We start from the raw sequence: 17,467 nt of genomic DNA, 5'->3' as shown, positions 1-17,467 counted from the left end.
AGGATTGATAGTCAAGAAAAATACGGTCAACATCTTGCATTAATTATTTTTTTCTATTAATATTTCATTGTCCTTGTTCACTTATTTCACTGACTGATAGAGCTCACCTAACAGGAATAGAGAGTGCTCATCTCAATCAGATTTTCTGTCATCCTCATGCATCTGTTTAGTCTCTGTTCCCCAACTAAGAGTAACTCCTTGAAGAGCAAGGCTATGTCTTATTCTCATTATAGGAGAGTGGCCTACATGAAGTAAATGCTTCACACATGTTGGTACAATAACTTTTAATAGTTAAAATCTTGATCCTTCTTGTGAAACATGTTTTACAGAGAAAAAAATTGAAATTGTTGAACTAATCTTGAATTAAGAGATGCAAGAAGGCAGTTATGGTTATAGTAAAAAACTTATTTATCTTTTGCTAGACTTTTTAAGCAGGAACTCTCTATATGACCTACCAGGCTGGAATATACTGCTTTGATTTACAGTACTTACTTCAGTTTTAGACTCCCAGCCTCACACAAACTACAAAGCAAACATCTCCAGAGAAAAATATGGAACTAATAGGGTATGTATAAATGAGTCCTATAAATATAACAAAAGATATTTAGAGAAAAATGTTATAGTACTTTTTATCCAAAATATCCATTGAGTTAAAGTTTGGAAATTGCAGCATTTTTCATTGCATTTCTTTACTTCAAAAAAGAGAATGCAAGTACTTGAAAGGGACCCAGACACACAGAGACTGGAAAAAAATATATGTATAAAAATATATAGTTGACCCTTTTTTGTTTGTTTCTAGCTTGATGACCTGTGTTTCTCGTTTTACATAGCTAAATTATCATATTACATTTAAGTTACAATATATGCTGAGCATTTACCATTTCTTTTCTCACTGGGATGCCAAGATGAAATTGTGGATGGGGGTAAGTTATATTAGACAGTGAACTTTATGATATGGAATCAAGGAGGCCTGGAAATAGCCTGCCTCACAAGAGATGCTCAAACATTCTCTTCAACTTTCACTTCATATCTTTTCAAGTTCTATTCCCTCCTTCATGATTGACTCTCTCTGTTATGGACTGAATGTTCATGTTCCCTCCAAATTTATAAGTTTAAGTCCTACCAGCCCCCCAACCCCCAGCAGCCATGAGATGGTATTAGGAAGTGGAGTATTTGTGGTGTAATTAAGTTCTGATGAAGTCATGAGGGTGGTGTCTTCATGATTAAATTATAAGAATATCTTCTTATGAGAAGAGACCAGATTTCTCCCCGTTCCTAACCCCTTTCCCTACCATGTGAGAACATAGTATGAAGGCAGCCATCTGCAAACCAGGGAAAGGACCCTCACCAGAACCTCACCATGCTGGCATCCTGACCTTGAACTTCCACACATCCAAATCTGTGAGGAATAAATGTCTGTTGTTTAAGCCACTCTGTCTCTGCTATTTGTTACTGCTGCCTGAGTTAAGACACTCTCCCATCTTTTCACATCAAGCCAGGCTTCAATGCCTAATTCAATCATCATCTTTCTTTAAGTATATGTGTGTGTGTTTACAAAAGGGGAAGACTATTTTCAAACATAGGTTACACAAGAATGAATTTTCCATATAAAAGTTGTGAGAAATACAAAAAATAAAATATGGCACCAATCCTTTCTGCTCTCACAGATTCCTCACACCAAGAGCAAACATTATTATTTCAACAGTATGAAGTATTAACTTTCAGTGCTTTTTATACAAAAATGCCATTTCCAGTCCTTTCTGTTATTGTTATCCTCTCCTGCTATTTTCATATAGCCCTTTGTGACTTTTTTTTTTTTTAATATTCAGTTGTGGCTTTACTGTAAATTAATGAAGCTCACCCTTCAGGAATACTTACTTGCTCAGGCCTCTTCCAAAACTCTGGACATTGTATGTATAGTTTTACGAATTTACAATATCAGGGAGTTCTTGTTTTCTTCTCTCTAAATTGCATAAGTTTCAAGACCCACAAAGCCTGGCTATGGCTCTACTTATACTATATTTACTTAAATGCATGACTATCTTCCCCATTAGAATGGAGAATGTTTTCTTGAATGTTTCCCCCTGCAAAACAAAACAAAACAAAACAAAACATTTCAGATCATCAACTTTCTCATGGTGGATGTGTGATAAGTTTAGGATTAAATGGGCTTCAGCAGCACCTAGGATTATTTACAAGAGTCAAGAGTTTTTATCAGAAGCAGAAAATGTAAGTACATCACAATTTAGATGTTTTGTTTTCCCTTCTGTGTAATGCTTATTGGTAAATAAGTCCTCACATGTTAGTTTCATTTTCCTCCTACACGATAACCAACACATTCTAAATTGTATATATTGAGTCTCGCATTGAGTAAGAGACAAAAAAGCCTCTGACTTCTTATACTTCTAGAAGGCCAAGTTAGATTCCTAGCTCTTCAAGTCTATGTGACTTCTTTTGAATTAGTGTTGTCCAGTAGAACTTTATGAGATGATGGTAAAGAAATGTTCTATAACATCTGTGCTGTCCAATGTGAGAGTCATGCAACTGAAGTATAAATAGCTGTGCATAGCTAGGGGCTACCATATTGGACACTGTAACTCTAGAGGATTATGCACAATGTGATCCACATGGGAGGGCTTAATCAAATGCATAAATACATCACATAAATAAATGATGAAGGATCAAATTTTGACAATATCAAAGTCCACTCTTCTAGTAGAGCATTTGTAGACCATGTTTTCCTGCCTGCCGACTTGAGAAAGGAAATCGACACACAGCAAAGCAATGAATTGAAAAATTAATTTCAAAGCAAATATAAATAGCATCCAGTTTTTTAAAAGGCTATGCTAAAGTGAAGACAGAAGGAAAAAAGAAATATTTCAAAGATGAGAGGAGCTGAGAATCCACAGTAAAACATCTCTTTTTCCTTCAGTTAGAGAAGAGGAAGAGAAATGGAGAAGGTCTATGGATATGTCTTTATTTTTTCATTCGTTAAAATTTTATTGAAGTATAGTTGATTTACAATGTTTTGATAATTTCTGACATACAATAAAGTGATTCAGTTATACATGTACCACATCCATTATTTTTCAGATTCTTTTCCAATGTAGATATTCACTATGGGTGTGTCTTGAAGTCTTATTGTTTCACTGTCTGCTAGTATTGATGTGGGGAAAGAGAAGTAGGGGTAGTGGCTACAAAAACACTAATTTGAAAGGGTATGAATCAACAAAAACCTACAGTCCAAAATATCAGTACCACTGTCATCCCCCAAAGCTCTGGAATTTTCAAATTGGGTTATTTGCTTTGCTAGCAGGGCAGGGGAGGTGTTCCAAATGTGTGCTTACTATGTTAGCTCTCCAAAGTAACAGTTTTAATGCTTCCTGGTTAAAAAAGTAGAAACACAAAAACATCCCAGACCTCCTTTTTTTGGTAATCATTCATGGCAGGTTACGAATGTAAATTCTTTGACAAGAAGATGAAAATACACCCCCGAGATGCAAATTGAATTATGTGTTCCTGAAATCCTCATTCTGTATTATTTTAGAAAGTGCTTGCATCTGTCATTGCTATTTGACAATAATTTATCATATTACTTCAGTGTTGGTGGTTTTTCTGTCTAGAAGATAATCTTTCACACACAGGTCTTACAATTTATTTTCACTTGTGTGGGATCATTTGGTGACTTTTTATATGTTTAAATGTTGGTCTTTAAATAGAAGAATATTTCAGCATCCATTTCTAGCTGCAAAGGAGAAAAACAGTTTTTTGTTATATTTTATTATATATTGATCATTTTATTGTTGTTTGCATCATTAAGTATAAGAAAAATCTCATTATTTGGCTACCTTTTTTTAGAAAAGTGCACACAGCATAGCCTAAAAACACAAAATTTTCTGGATGGGTTAAAAAATAATTTGACATGTGTCTTGCTTCCTAAAGAATAAATAGCATGGGGATAGCTATGATGTGTGCTCAGAATTTCTTCTTAGCTTAGCTTGTGTAATAAAATGACTGACATCTGTTAAACATAGGAGCCTTTGAGAAGGAGTGCCAGAGTTATCCAGCTGAGAGCAAGTTTCCCGACAGGAAAGTCCACTTGAGCTTTGCTTGTGTTTTAAAACCAACCTTTCCTTTTTTTAAAACCACAGTCCTATATTAATGTTCCAGAAAACTATAGTACTAGAACATAATTCTTGCTACTATTTTATTTAATTTCTTTAAACTATTTTTGTGTCTAGGCTTATTTTCCATATCTGTAACCAGATAGTTTCACTACTTAGTATTTCACTTGGTATTAAATGACTGGCGTGTTTCCAACTGCTTTACAATTTTACAAACATTTTCTTCATGATTATATACTTTTCAACAAAACTGAATGAATGACTGAATGACTCAAAGATTCAAGGAATTATTATCTAGTTTATAGATTATTTAGAACTCAATATCAGAAATCCCACTCCTTGTTACAATCTTCAATAGTAATTAATAAGACAAAGAAGATGAACTCAAATCAGTACAATTTCCTTCTCAAATACAATCTAGCTGATTCAGCTCTTTTACAAAGAAGGCGAAACTAATTTAGCAAAGTATCCTTAAGTTTCCAGACTCTCACTCATTGTGATCTTCCTAGCCCTGAAGTCTTAAAGTAAATGTGAAGCACCTGAGAAGAACCTTAATCGCTGGCAGAGGGGCAGAGACATTAACTCTTGGGGGGTTTTCTCACCCTCCTGAAGAGTGAAGTAGCACTCGGAAAGAGAAGCAGTAGGCTGCTGGTCTCGGTGTTTCCCAGAGGGTATAGATTTTTCCGGAGGCTCAAAGGTGGTCACACCTATTTTGAATGATCTTAGTAGTCTTTGCCTCCGAAGGCTAGGGAAAACCAGAAGTCTGTTAAAGATTAGAGAAACCAGAGAGAGAAAGTAATTTGGAGAAATAAGAAGATGCCACCAGGATCAAACATGCTGAAGATGCCAAAGAAATAAAGAGAAACTGCCATTAGATATGGTAAGAAAACTGTTTTGTAAGGACCACCAAGAGAACAATTTTAGCACAATTGTGAGACTAAAAAGTAGAGACTAGGTAAAGAATTATGAAGGCAGTGGATATAGATTATAAATGTGAGGCTCTGAAATGTAGAAGGAATTAGAGAAATAAGATAGTTGCTTTAGAAAGTGGCAGCATCTCTAAGTATTCTCTTAGGCAATCCTAAGAGATGAACCCTTTATTAGTTTTCTATTGCTGCTGTAACAAATTACACAAATTTAGTGACTTAAAATGCAGTACATTAGGTTAGCAAATTCATATTTTGGAGGGTCGACCATAAATTATACATGGATTTTGACGGTGCAGGGTCAGTGCCTCTAAGCCCTGTGTTGTTCTAGGGCCAACTATGTATCCCTATACCTATATAGATCTATAGAAAGAGAGAGTTACTAAAATGGCAAGAAAAGGCAAAATCTAGAGCTCAGAATATATGATCAGGGAAAGAGGCAAAGTAAGGTGAAGAGGTACCGAATGAGAGGCTTCAACTGAAAGGTCATCTTAATGTTTTAGGGTCTTGCGGAATTTCTAAAAGGATGCATAAAAGGATGGTAAGGAATATTCAGGATTCCAATGATACTTAATAGAATAAATGTGTGATGGGTTAAATCTTCATGGTTCTATATATTTTTTCAACAATGTTCAGCCCAAGCAGAAAGAAAAAAGGAAAACAAAACTTAGGAGAAGTGGAGGAATGACAACCAATTTGTAGTGCTTTGGTGAGTGGCCTGAGGCGCTTAGAATACACTGATAATTAGAGCAAAGTTTCACATGTTGTGCTTGATCACATCTCACACACAAGGAGGTCAAAAAATTTAGGAATTTAATGAAGGAATCCAAGGTCTGATCTTATAATTTTATTTTACATATATATATACATATATATATATATGTTACCTTGAGTTGATTTCTGAATCCTTAAAGGGACTCACTTGAAAATAGAAGAGCATTGACTTTGAATTCAGAAGTATCCTTATCAGAATTTTGGTTATCACTAATTAGTCATGTAAATTGAGGAACTGCAGCTTTAGTTTCCTTATGTTTAAAAGAGATCATGTTTAACTTGCTGGGTTTTTAGGATTAAAAGGAATATACTATTACTAACAATATTTGGAATGTAGAATATATTTAATCAGCTATTTTATGCTATTTTTATAGCAGCATAAATGGAAAAAGTCTAAAAATCCTTATTATACTTTTGATAAATATACCTGACTGAAATGTTGTTAACTAGTTCCAAGAGCTGCTTTTTTTCTTCACTTATACATTCAGTAAATGATACATTTGAGAGATTTCCTCTGGGTTTCACAGTAAATTGGCAAAGTAATGATTTTACATTTGGTTCTATTCTTAATGTCTAATGGAAGTAAAATAACTTCTAGATTATTCCAAATGCACTGAAAACATAAATAGCAATAGTTTGCCAGCTGCAAAATTGATGCTGAAGGTACTTAAATGGCACATAGGATGCTGAATACCCATAATCACAGGCCAATTCAATGCTGCTACTTGGCTGAAAATATGAGTTAATGTTTTAAAGTACATAGAACTGGAGTAGCATCTCTCCTCTGAAGTAGTCTGTCAGACTGAAGTGCAGGATCTTTGAACAAGCACAGAAGTTTTATGATTTGTATCAGTTTTAGAGTTTCTCTGTATTCTTCCCTACAACCCACCCCGTTTGAATTTTAAGGATCATGTACCTATAATGTGCTTGACCGACCTCTAGATGGCACTTTTACATTCTTGATCATTCTGTTAGCAGTCTGTTTTTTCCATGAATAGACTTGTAGGTGACAAGACATATATCTCATTTTCTCAAGTGAATTAACACTGAATAGGCAAAATTTATGTTTCAAATATATGCTAGATCTTGAATATCATATAAATGGAACTTCCCCCATACCGTGAAAATTTAGCATTAATGGAAAAGTTATTAAATACTTGCCATTCTATCTCCTCCATAAATTTTGTGAAATCTTTCACATAACTGCAAAGCAAACAAAGCACACACAAAAAAGGGTACTTGAGTATTTCTTTTGGTTAGAGTACACATCAGCATCTTTTTGTTTACATGTTCTCAGCAGCACTCCAGAGCGCCACACTTGTCACCAAGGCTGCTGCACCAGGATTCACAGCTTTGCTTTCATTTAGTTAATGAAATACTTAGATTATGCATATGAGCTGTTCTTGTTAATTTCATTATTGGTATCCAGGCTGTGAACGTCATCTCTGCCCCTTCTACGCATCATCTTACAAGTGAAACCAATAGTACTTTTCCTTTATGATCCTAAGATACCATAATCTGGTGAGAAATAATGGGTAGAAATCCATTATACAGACCAGCTTGTAATCAGCTTTTTTGTCCCCTCCACCCTTTTGTTTTATTTCCCTTTCTCAAATACAGATATAACTTATTTATACTTTAATAAATAAGGTATAACTTATAAGTAGAAGGAATTACTATTGAAGCTTTATAGAAGTTTTTTGTATGAATAATATTACCATTTATTTTATAAAAAATTATATGTTTACATGTGTATAGGGGTTAGACAATAAAATGTCAGAAATAGTTATTTTTGGTGGGATTATAGGTGACTTTATATTATTTAATTTCACAAGTGGCACCCATTCACTATTGAAAAAAATATAAAAATGGACGCAAGTTAGGAAATTCTATAGAAACTTTTTTATACAAATTTCCTTGCTTAACAAACCATCTTCTTATGTATGAAAACCTCTCTATTTGCGCTTCTACCTTTACTCAGGGTCCTGTCACTTCTTGCCACCTCAGGGACACAGCAAGATACTGAGTCCTTTCCCCCGATCATTTATCTTTAGCTTCTGTTCTTTTCTTAGCTCTTAGTCTGAAATGTTCTCCAATCTTTCTCACCTTAAAGAACAGAAAAACAAGCACTTCCTACATCTCATCCTTCGTTTTCATTATGTTTTTTTTCTTTTTTCTTTCTAAGGAAGCCTTGGTTCTTGGAAAATGAGATAACACTTGCCATCTCAAGTCCTTTGCTTTTTGTTAATTTATAGCTTGTGAGGAGGGCAGGTATCTAAACAACAGAAAGCTTACTTTAAAATACAAATTTCCTCTGGCATGTTGCATTTTGACATTTCTTTTGGGAAAGAGGTACTTGGATTTTGAAAAATGCTCTCCAGTTGATTTTTATGTGAGAATCATGGTCTTAATGAAATGACTCAATTACCACCCCTGTTCCCAGGAGTCTCCTCACTAAGATGTCTCCTGACTGAAGACCTCAATGCCCCGTTCCAGCGCTATGTTAGTAGAGCCTTGGAACTCCTTGACCACGGTTTCCTTGCAATGTTTTCTCACCTAAGTTTCCTTTGTACCATTTCCTTCTTTTCTGTTTACTGCTTGCTGATATTGGTGTTCTTCTTAAAGAGTCTTGTGTATATAAATTTTCAGCTCACTGCCTACACTGACAAGTCTCAAATATGTCTTTCCTGGGCACATCTCTTTCCTACGTACTAGATAAATAGATGGTACTGCTTCATGCACTTGCCACTTGGCAAGGCATCCAAGTCCTGCTCAAATTCAAATTATTTAGCTTAAATACTTTAATTATTTACCTGTCTGATCTTCTTCTTGCTAGTCTGCGAACTATTTAAAAACAGAAACTAGGGGATATTTATCTTAATATTCCCAGTACCTTACAATGTTCTAAATGAAGGATCAGATATTAAAAACAAATATATTCTATAATCATCTTGTCTGTGAATACAATGTATGTAAACTCTATAGAATAAGATTAAGACAAAAGCTTTCTACAGAATTTTAATTAACAGAGAGTTAACATTAAGAATGTTCTATGGGGTATATGACGAAGAAACAGTTTAACTGGATTTTTCTGGAAATATTCATGAGTTATAGCTGTTGAAAATATTTTCCTGCTCCCTTAAAATATGAATAATTATTTCATGATAACCAAAGATAGCATTTACCTCTCCATTTAAATATCTATAAGCTTCTTATGGAGGAAGAAAAATAGATGTAATTTGAAAGAGTTGTGGTCTGATATAGGGGTCAGCAAACTACAGCTGATGCTGGCAAGAGAGTTGTGGCCTGTGGCTAACAAGCTAAGAGCTAACAGCTAAAAATGGTTATCACATTTTTAAAGCGTTGTTTAAAAAAAGAAGTAGAAGAAGAAAGAGGAAGAGGAAGAAGAGGAAAATGTAGATGGAGAGGGAGGAGGAAGAGGCTGGAGAGGAGGGAAGGAAACCGATTCTTTGCTTTGGCCATCTTCAAAAATGTCACATCAGAGTCAATATATAAAAAATGTATTTATTTTGATCACAGCCCAAATCAAAATTATTAACTCAAGATAAATACATATCTACTCAGCAGCTCCTTTAAGTAATTAAATCCCTAACCTTTCCTATTAGATATCCAAAATATCCAAAATGTACCAGTTTTTCACGTACTGGATTAAAGTCACGAAGATATTATATTTTAGTATTTCATAAAAGCTGGGAAAATACTTAAGTCCTGTTCTTTAATAGTATCTATACATAGGGAAGCTGTTTGGTATAACTGAAAACATTACAAAGTATACCTTTCTAAAGTCAAATAAAGAGACAAACAAGAAATTTACTATAAAATTGGTTTCAGCTTTTTTACCAACCATTCAAAAATTAAAATATTCTTAATTTTGACATTCACAGAGTGTATGGTATAAATTTTAAAAACTGCTGTAACAAATTGGAAGTTGGGATTAAGTGAGCTAAGATCCTTTGATGTTCTTTGGAATGTAGATGCACATATGCAACTGATGCCATTTATAGGAGATTTCATTCACTACTTGACCTGGGGTGAAGTTTAGGGGAGTGATGTGGGGGAAGATTTACCTTTAGCAGCCTCCTCTCTTGTCTAAGTCATTAGACACTCAGGCAATTGCTTAGTTACTACCACAGCTGCATTTTTTCTGTGCATCAAGCCCTGCTCTGCATTTTCCCTCTATATGCTTACATGCTGATTTTTGAAATTCTAATTGAAGTCTGTGGCAGAAGAAGAGGCCAAGGAGGCATATTAAGGCAAATTCAGTATCTTCACCTTTACCCCTTCCTTCTCTATGCTCCCCTTAATTTATCTCTATCAATAGCATGGCTATGTGGTCTTAGAACTAGCATCCCAGACTGAAGAGCTGCATTTAATGAGGAGTTACATGGTTTGCAGTGGAAGGAAAAAGAAATTTACCATTCTTTCTTGTCTCCTTTTACCTGGGGACCAATAGATGGCACACCTGCTTTGTGATTTACTTGGATTAAAATTTGCAAATGATTATATAAAATGACAGATAAGTTGTATGAACCTTAATGTAGATAAAGCATAAAAGACTAGCATCCAGTTTTAGATGTATGGCAATGGAAAAAAAAAACTGGAGTTTAAAATTGAATTAAATATGAATGTAGAGTTCAGGCTGGGTATATTCCAGTTTGGTGTGTTATGTTCAGAATGACTGTAAATGCAACTCACCAAAGTGGAATCATGACAAAATTGAGACTATTTGATTTTTTAAAGTTTCATTACATAGGAAGTAGGGAGAAAGATTCATTTTGGTTTTATAAAAGGGAAAGCAAGAAATATCAACTGAGGGCATAGTGATTTCATTAGAAGTAAGAGAAGAGATAGAAGAATCCGAGTTTAAATATGACATAAATATCAGCTGTATAAGAAGATACTCACCACAAGCTTATAGATTACAGGCAGAAATTTGTGGAATAGATCCATTTACTTATATTGGGAGAAAACATTTAATGATAGTAAAGTATTACAAAGAGTATTTGAGATAACACAGCTTCCCACCAGAAAATGCATTGCAATTGGTCACCTAAGAGCTCCCTCTCTTAAAGATAGTTTACACTTAACAGTTGATCACACACAAAATAATAGGTAAATTGTTGAAATCAAATGTAGCCTGAACGACTAAAAAAGTCTGTTCTACTGCCTGGTAAAAATCTAGCACTCTGAGTATGAAATAAAGTAATTTACAAGGCTTTACCCAACAAGATTCCTTTCCATGGTTGATGGGAAAATTACAAAAATTCTCAAAGAGCTTTGAACATCACTAACTCAAATAGAAAATTGATGAAAGCTGAGACCCAACCAAATTAAATTGCCCTGACTCAACTTAGCATTAGAAAAGATTTTCTAAAGTACTTCTTAAATGAAATGCGGAGGTGGCAACTTTGTATACAGAATCATTCAGGTTCCTCTGGAAATCAGTTAATGTGAAGTGCAAAGCAAAATCTCCCAATTCGTATGTGTATTATTTGAAAACTATGGATAGGATGGCCAAGTGTGGCAAAATAATAAAAAATAATCCAGAGTTATAGACGATGAGTGAGGCTGTTCAATTATTTTAACCACTTGAGAAAATGAATCATAGGTATTCTTAAACATTGATAGTCACAGAAAGTTTTATTAATTTTCCTTATTGGGAAACATATATACCCCTATATCATAAATTTACTTATTCAAAATGATTGAATTTCTTGATCTTTTCTACACTGAAGCTGTCTTTTTTAAAAACAATCTAAGAATTGGCAAGGATAGTGAGAAAGGTTGGTGATGGGAAAGACTACAGGAAAAGCAATAAAGGAAATATTTATGATAAGGATTTAATTACCTAATCATCAAGTCAGAGAAAATTAGTACTGAAAAAATTTTAGGAAATGTTGATTAGTCTATCTTCTCTGTCTTCAGGCAAACTTAGTTGGGAAAAACATCCCATACTCCTTTTAAAGGCTAGCAGATAAAAAAGATTTTCGAAGCTTACACTCAGGGCTTAACAGACCTCTCTGTCAGCAGATTCTTCCTGAAATCTATCATAAATCCCATAAACTTTCATTTAAGTCTATTTGTCCCAGTGAGAACAAGAGAAAATAACTTGTTAAAATTAATTATAATAAAAAATTTACTGCAATTCCAAGAAAGAACAATAGGAAATATTCATAAACTACAACTATCACTTCTTTATCTTAATCCATAGAAAATGTTTTTGTTCAATCTTTAACTCTTTTTGATAAAAGCAAAATATGAAAGCAATATATGAAACCCCATCATATTTTAATAAGACAATTTTAAAGACTGCAGTAAAGATTTTTGAGGGAGGTAGTGTCACGGTAATGAGAATGAATACGTGCATTTCAACATAATGTGTAAATCAAAATGATCTTCTTGAGTGAATTATAAATTAATTTGAGAGCCATTTGAGAGTCATTGTGTTGAACTGTTCGCTACTGAAGACTTCCCTCATTCTATTCCTTTCTATCTGAGACACTGCTGTTTAGCTGTAGTACCTAATTGTTTTCCGAAACATTGTCTAAGAGAAAAATACAGAATTGACTAGCATACTTATCATGCTATTAATGATTATGTGAGTCAGACAATTTTATTTCTGCTAGCATCACTTGAATTTTATGGAGAAGAAGTTTAGATTTAATCCTAAAGATTGCAAAACTGCAGAAATTTAGCACTTGTTGTCCATTCTTTTAATTTATACATTTACTTATGCATTTATTTTGTGAGGTTTCAAGCAGCTTTATTTTGCATTCTATCTTTTTCATTTAAAAACTTAAGATCACTGAAACATCACAGATTTTAAAACAGGAGGCAAGAATTATAAATCTTATTTTTTAAGACAAATCTATTTATTGTGTTTTAATTTAAAATATTATACCACAACTTGCCTGAAGTAAGTTAGAATTTGGGCTGTTTTCCCATGAAATTGCATTTTAGAGAAGACTGGGCACAAAATGTCATTATGAGAATTATAATCTGCATTTACATATTTGGTTATTTTCACTTGCCTTTTTTAGGATTCTTCTATTGTTTTGTTGAGAGGAAAATGGTGACTGAAATATTATAGCAGTTAGAGGAAATAAGTACTATGTCTTATGATCTTCATACTTAAAAAATAACATACTGTTTTATTCTCAGGATTGTATTCTGGTAGTTTGCAATTTTGAAAAGGGCTATAAATAAACACAGGAAAAAAATTAAGATAACTGAGTTTCTGCTTTGAAGGAATATGGGATGCAGGGAATTTTAACATATGTTTTCATGTACTTGAAAGCATGCTAAATCAGTACTGATGATCAGCTGTCACTGAATTACTAATAAGGAAGGACAAATGCTTATTGACTGCTCTGAAGTTATATGAGGCAATATCTTTGGGACTTACTGCTATAAGAATGGGAAACACTGACATTTGACTACATAGAAATTTATGCTACTCCAGGAAAAAAATAAATAAAGCATTTTATTTGGTCAGTCACAATTATTATGGAATAATCAGTGAGCTATTTGTGGAGTCAGTGTTTGTCTACAGACCTTAGGCCTGACTGTTAAGACTCACCTAAACATGCCAGATGCCTTCTTCATTGTCCCTCATCACAATGTGGGCCCTTCCCAACATACACAATTTTCTTTAAATCCTTTTAAGTCCATTGGGTCCATATACAATTGTGGACATAATTTGAATACTTTCCTAAGAGGCTACTTTGCTTTTATGTAAATCAAATGTGTAGCTAGGTACTTTGGGGAGAAAGAGGTAGATTTATGAAATTCTACAATCGAAAGTCCTATCTAACCATACCATCAAGCCTCCGGCTAACATCCAGTTTTGTCCTATTTCAACTGTTGGGAGAAATAAAGTTTCCTCTACCCTTTTATGTTCTTCTGGCTAGTCTAAGAATTAAATTGACATAAGAGAGATTAATAGGGGGAAATCAAACAAAACTTTAATAACATGTATACATAGGAGAGACCCAGAAAAACTGAGTAACTCACCAAAACTCTTGAACCCTTCATCTTAAATACTATTTTCAGTGAAAAGACAAAAGAACATATTGGGAGTAGTGGTTGGGGACTTCAGAGAGGAGGAAGGCAACTCACATGGCTGTGAGAAAGCAAACATTTTGTAAACAAAGGTTTGCTGGGCCTTGCAGAGACATTGGGACACAGAAAGGAATTTTAACAATCAGATGCTGTTAGGTTCATCATTGTCTATATACTTTATCCATACTATAGTAAGCTGTTGTGATAGTTCTTTTACCTACATTCTTTAGGCAGTGACGGAGAAAGTCAAAATTTTTCCTGAGTGTTTGAGGCCTTGATGCTTTCAACTCAAAGAATCTACATGCCAGAGACATTTTGGGTGGCAAATTTTATTCCCCTGTACCACACATGCAGGAAGATAGTAATTGCATGTGATTTGATCTAGTTAATAATATACAAATGGAAAATATTATGTATCACTTTTAGGTGGAAGCATTTTAGAAGTGTCTGGAGGGTACAAGTTTTTACCTTCCTAAGTTGATCTAGTGTAGAACAAGATAATTTTAAAGCTTTCAAGAAGCATTAATAGGAAGATGTACAGATGTTCTGTGGCTAAATGCCTGGCACCATTTTTATTTTAGTCTTTATCCAACCTGCTAATTACCAGAATAGTGCAATTTTTTTTTCCTGGTAGGGTAGGGGTTTCCATTTGAGGCTTAGATTTCTTCTAAATATTGATTTTAGAATTTTTATTTTTTCCACATTTGTGGCTTTAGATTTTTATCTCTGTACCGTCCGTGATAGTATTTTAGTAGGTGTATTCACCATAAACCTCAGGGCGATTTCTCTTGAGCTCTCTGGCTCACATGGCAGGAAATATTTGATTCTATTTCCTGACAAACTGGATGAGGTTTCTCTTATGATAAGCATTCTCACTGACAATGAACATGCCATATGTTTAGACACATGGTTTTATTTTTATGATCTTTAAAACCTAATTCATTTTATGTAGCCCATGGCTGAGATAATCATTTATAGGTTTCTGAATACCAGGAATGGTGTCAGGTTTGAAAGTACTCTGCTTTGGGCAGGAATGAAAGTATTACTTCACTGCAAGGCATGCATTCAGAGGAAAACATATAATATTATTAAGAGGGACCTTCTTGGCAAGTTCATTTTTATTAGTACTTGATGGTGGTATATAATATTATATAGCATAGATGTAAGGGAAACGTTACCCACCTATTGATTTAGAGAGACAGCATTATAGATTTTATTATAGTTACCTATTTTATGCATTATTGCCCCATGCCATTTTAAAAATAAAGGTTGCGGATTGAGTATAAAGAAAAGGAACAATTAGTTCCCCCGTGTTTTAAGCTCAATCATTTATTTCTATGTCACAGTTTTATCAGGACAAATGAATGAACTAGAAAAGTAGGGAAATTTTATTAAATTAGTAGTCATTCTTTACTCATGACTGTTTTGGGCTAAGGATCATGTAAAACTCTGCTTGGGTGTCTAGAAGATAAAATTTCTTTTCTCTCCGACTGCCAGATGAACTAAAACAATTCTCAATTCCAAAAAGTCGGAATAAGCACAAGCCCTCCTATACTACTTCATGATTTTATGAATAGTTATTTGGAGACCCTAGCCAATGTTCTGAAGATGAAACAATGAGCAAGACAAAGTCTTCCCTTCAAGACTCAAGTGGTTACTTTGTTTAACAATGACCTCTAGAAGGCCGAAATATTTCAGACTATTTCAGAGATAAGTAAAGCATCATGCAAAAAATAAAATTTTAAACTTTGAGACCTTGCAACATTTAATGTATTTGTATATATTAGATGCTTCAAAAAATTTTAGCTAGTACAAAATCTTATTGGGTAGCATGGTCAAAGGTTTTAAATCAGTTATTAAGGGAGAACTAGGGTTGAGAGTATGGAATTCTTATTCTAATTACATCGTGAAGACTCATTCTTCCTAGTTCTACAAAACATGTTAATGAGGTTCTAAATTTTGGAATATTATGTAGTTTTCCACTGAATCCCATTGACGCTACTTCTCGTTTTGTTTTTAAAATAGTTGCCTGAATAAAGCATTCAGGGAAGATTCCCTCCCTTGTTCCTCCCCAATCCAAGGCTATTAAAGAATCTTGCAGATTATCATGAATTGTTTTATATTTGTCAACTCATCAGGCATGGCCTTACTGGACATATAAACATATGGTTATTTCACTTCAAAAAGGTAAACCCTCTGTTCCAAGTAAAGTATAGAGTAACTACTTGGTTGGATATCCCAAATGAACAGTACTGCTTGTTTGGCACTATTCTAATCTTGAATATTCAGGTTAATATTTATCCAAGAAACAGGAAGGATTTAAGGACAGTTTTAGGGACTTTGGGAGCCTGCAGCACTTGTTGCATTCTTTGTTAGAACATGAAACAGCCACCAGGAAATGAAATATGATATCCTCTATGCCCCTACCTCAGCAGTCATCAGGTAGTGATAGGCAAACTGGAGTTATCATTACAGATAACTCCGTATAACAACAGACCCATTTGATTCTCCTGGAAAGCCACACTTTTATGGTAATACAGTAATTAGAACTGAGACTTGTGGTTGCCTGATGGGAGGGGGAGGGAGTGGGAGGGATCGGGAGCTTGGGCTTATCAGACACAACCTAGAATAGATTTACAAGGAGATCCTGCTGAGTAGCATTGAGAAATTTGTCTAGATACTCATGTTGCAACAGAAGAAAGGGTGGGGGAAAAATGTAATTGCAATGTATACATGTAAGGATAACCCGACCCCCTTGCTGTACAGTGGGAAAAAAAAAAAAAACTCAAAAAAAAAAAAAAAAAGAACTGGTAGGAAGTCTTGCAATGCAGGGTTAAGCTTTCAAAGGTAAAAAAGAATATTGTGTTCTCCTTCCTTTAAAATGTATTTTGTAGTGATTTGATACCACTTTTTGAATAGTAGACACCCAAGTGTCTATTATAACTTTATCAGCTTGAATTTGATTTGTCCAGAAACATTCTACCCTGCTTCCTAATGTTATTCCAATAAAAATACACTACTGATTCTAAAACAAAGCCAATTACCTTTGATAGACATTTTGCTGCTTTTAACAGGTTTATAAAAGACAAAGCCATAAGATAAATTACCTCATTTGGTTACTTTGGTGTTCTTTCATAAGTAGTCTATTTAGAAGTTACTTTACTCACAAGTAGGCATTCTATACATATACTCCTGACAGTTTGTTTTGTCTAAGGAAATTCTTTGTCTATAATTACTGCATTTTTTTTTCAAAATAAAAAATATGTTTTATGGTGCAAAATCTTGGACACTTGATCTCTTTCTCTTTTTGCTGCCATTTGAAGTTTATTTTCCACTTGGTGCAAGGCACACGTTTACGTGTCTCAGGAAGGATGAGTGTGGTTTGGATAGTAAAGAGCAGGGTTCTCTCAACTTCCTTTTTGGTGTTTTGCTGTTTTGCTATAAAATAAGCCAACTGCTTCTGCTGGCCTTGCCTACCTAGGTTAAAGTGGGGTGCCATGGGACCAGGAGGGGAGCAGGGAAACGCTCTGATGAGCCTACTCTCTTAGAAGGAATGTAGGC

Source organism: Sus scrofa, chromosome 13 (assembly GCF_054392235.1).
Source record: "Sus scrofa isolate SSC_HxYL_T2T_F1_AM1 chromosome 13, Sscrofa_HxYL_maternal_Yorkshire_Landrace_v2.0, whole genome shotgun sequence".
Lineage (NCBI taxonomy): Eukaryota > Metazoa > Chordata > Mammalia > Artiodactyla > Suidae > Sus > Sus scrofa.
Note: the sequence above shows the minus strand (reverse complement) of the source record.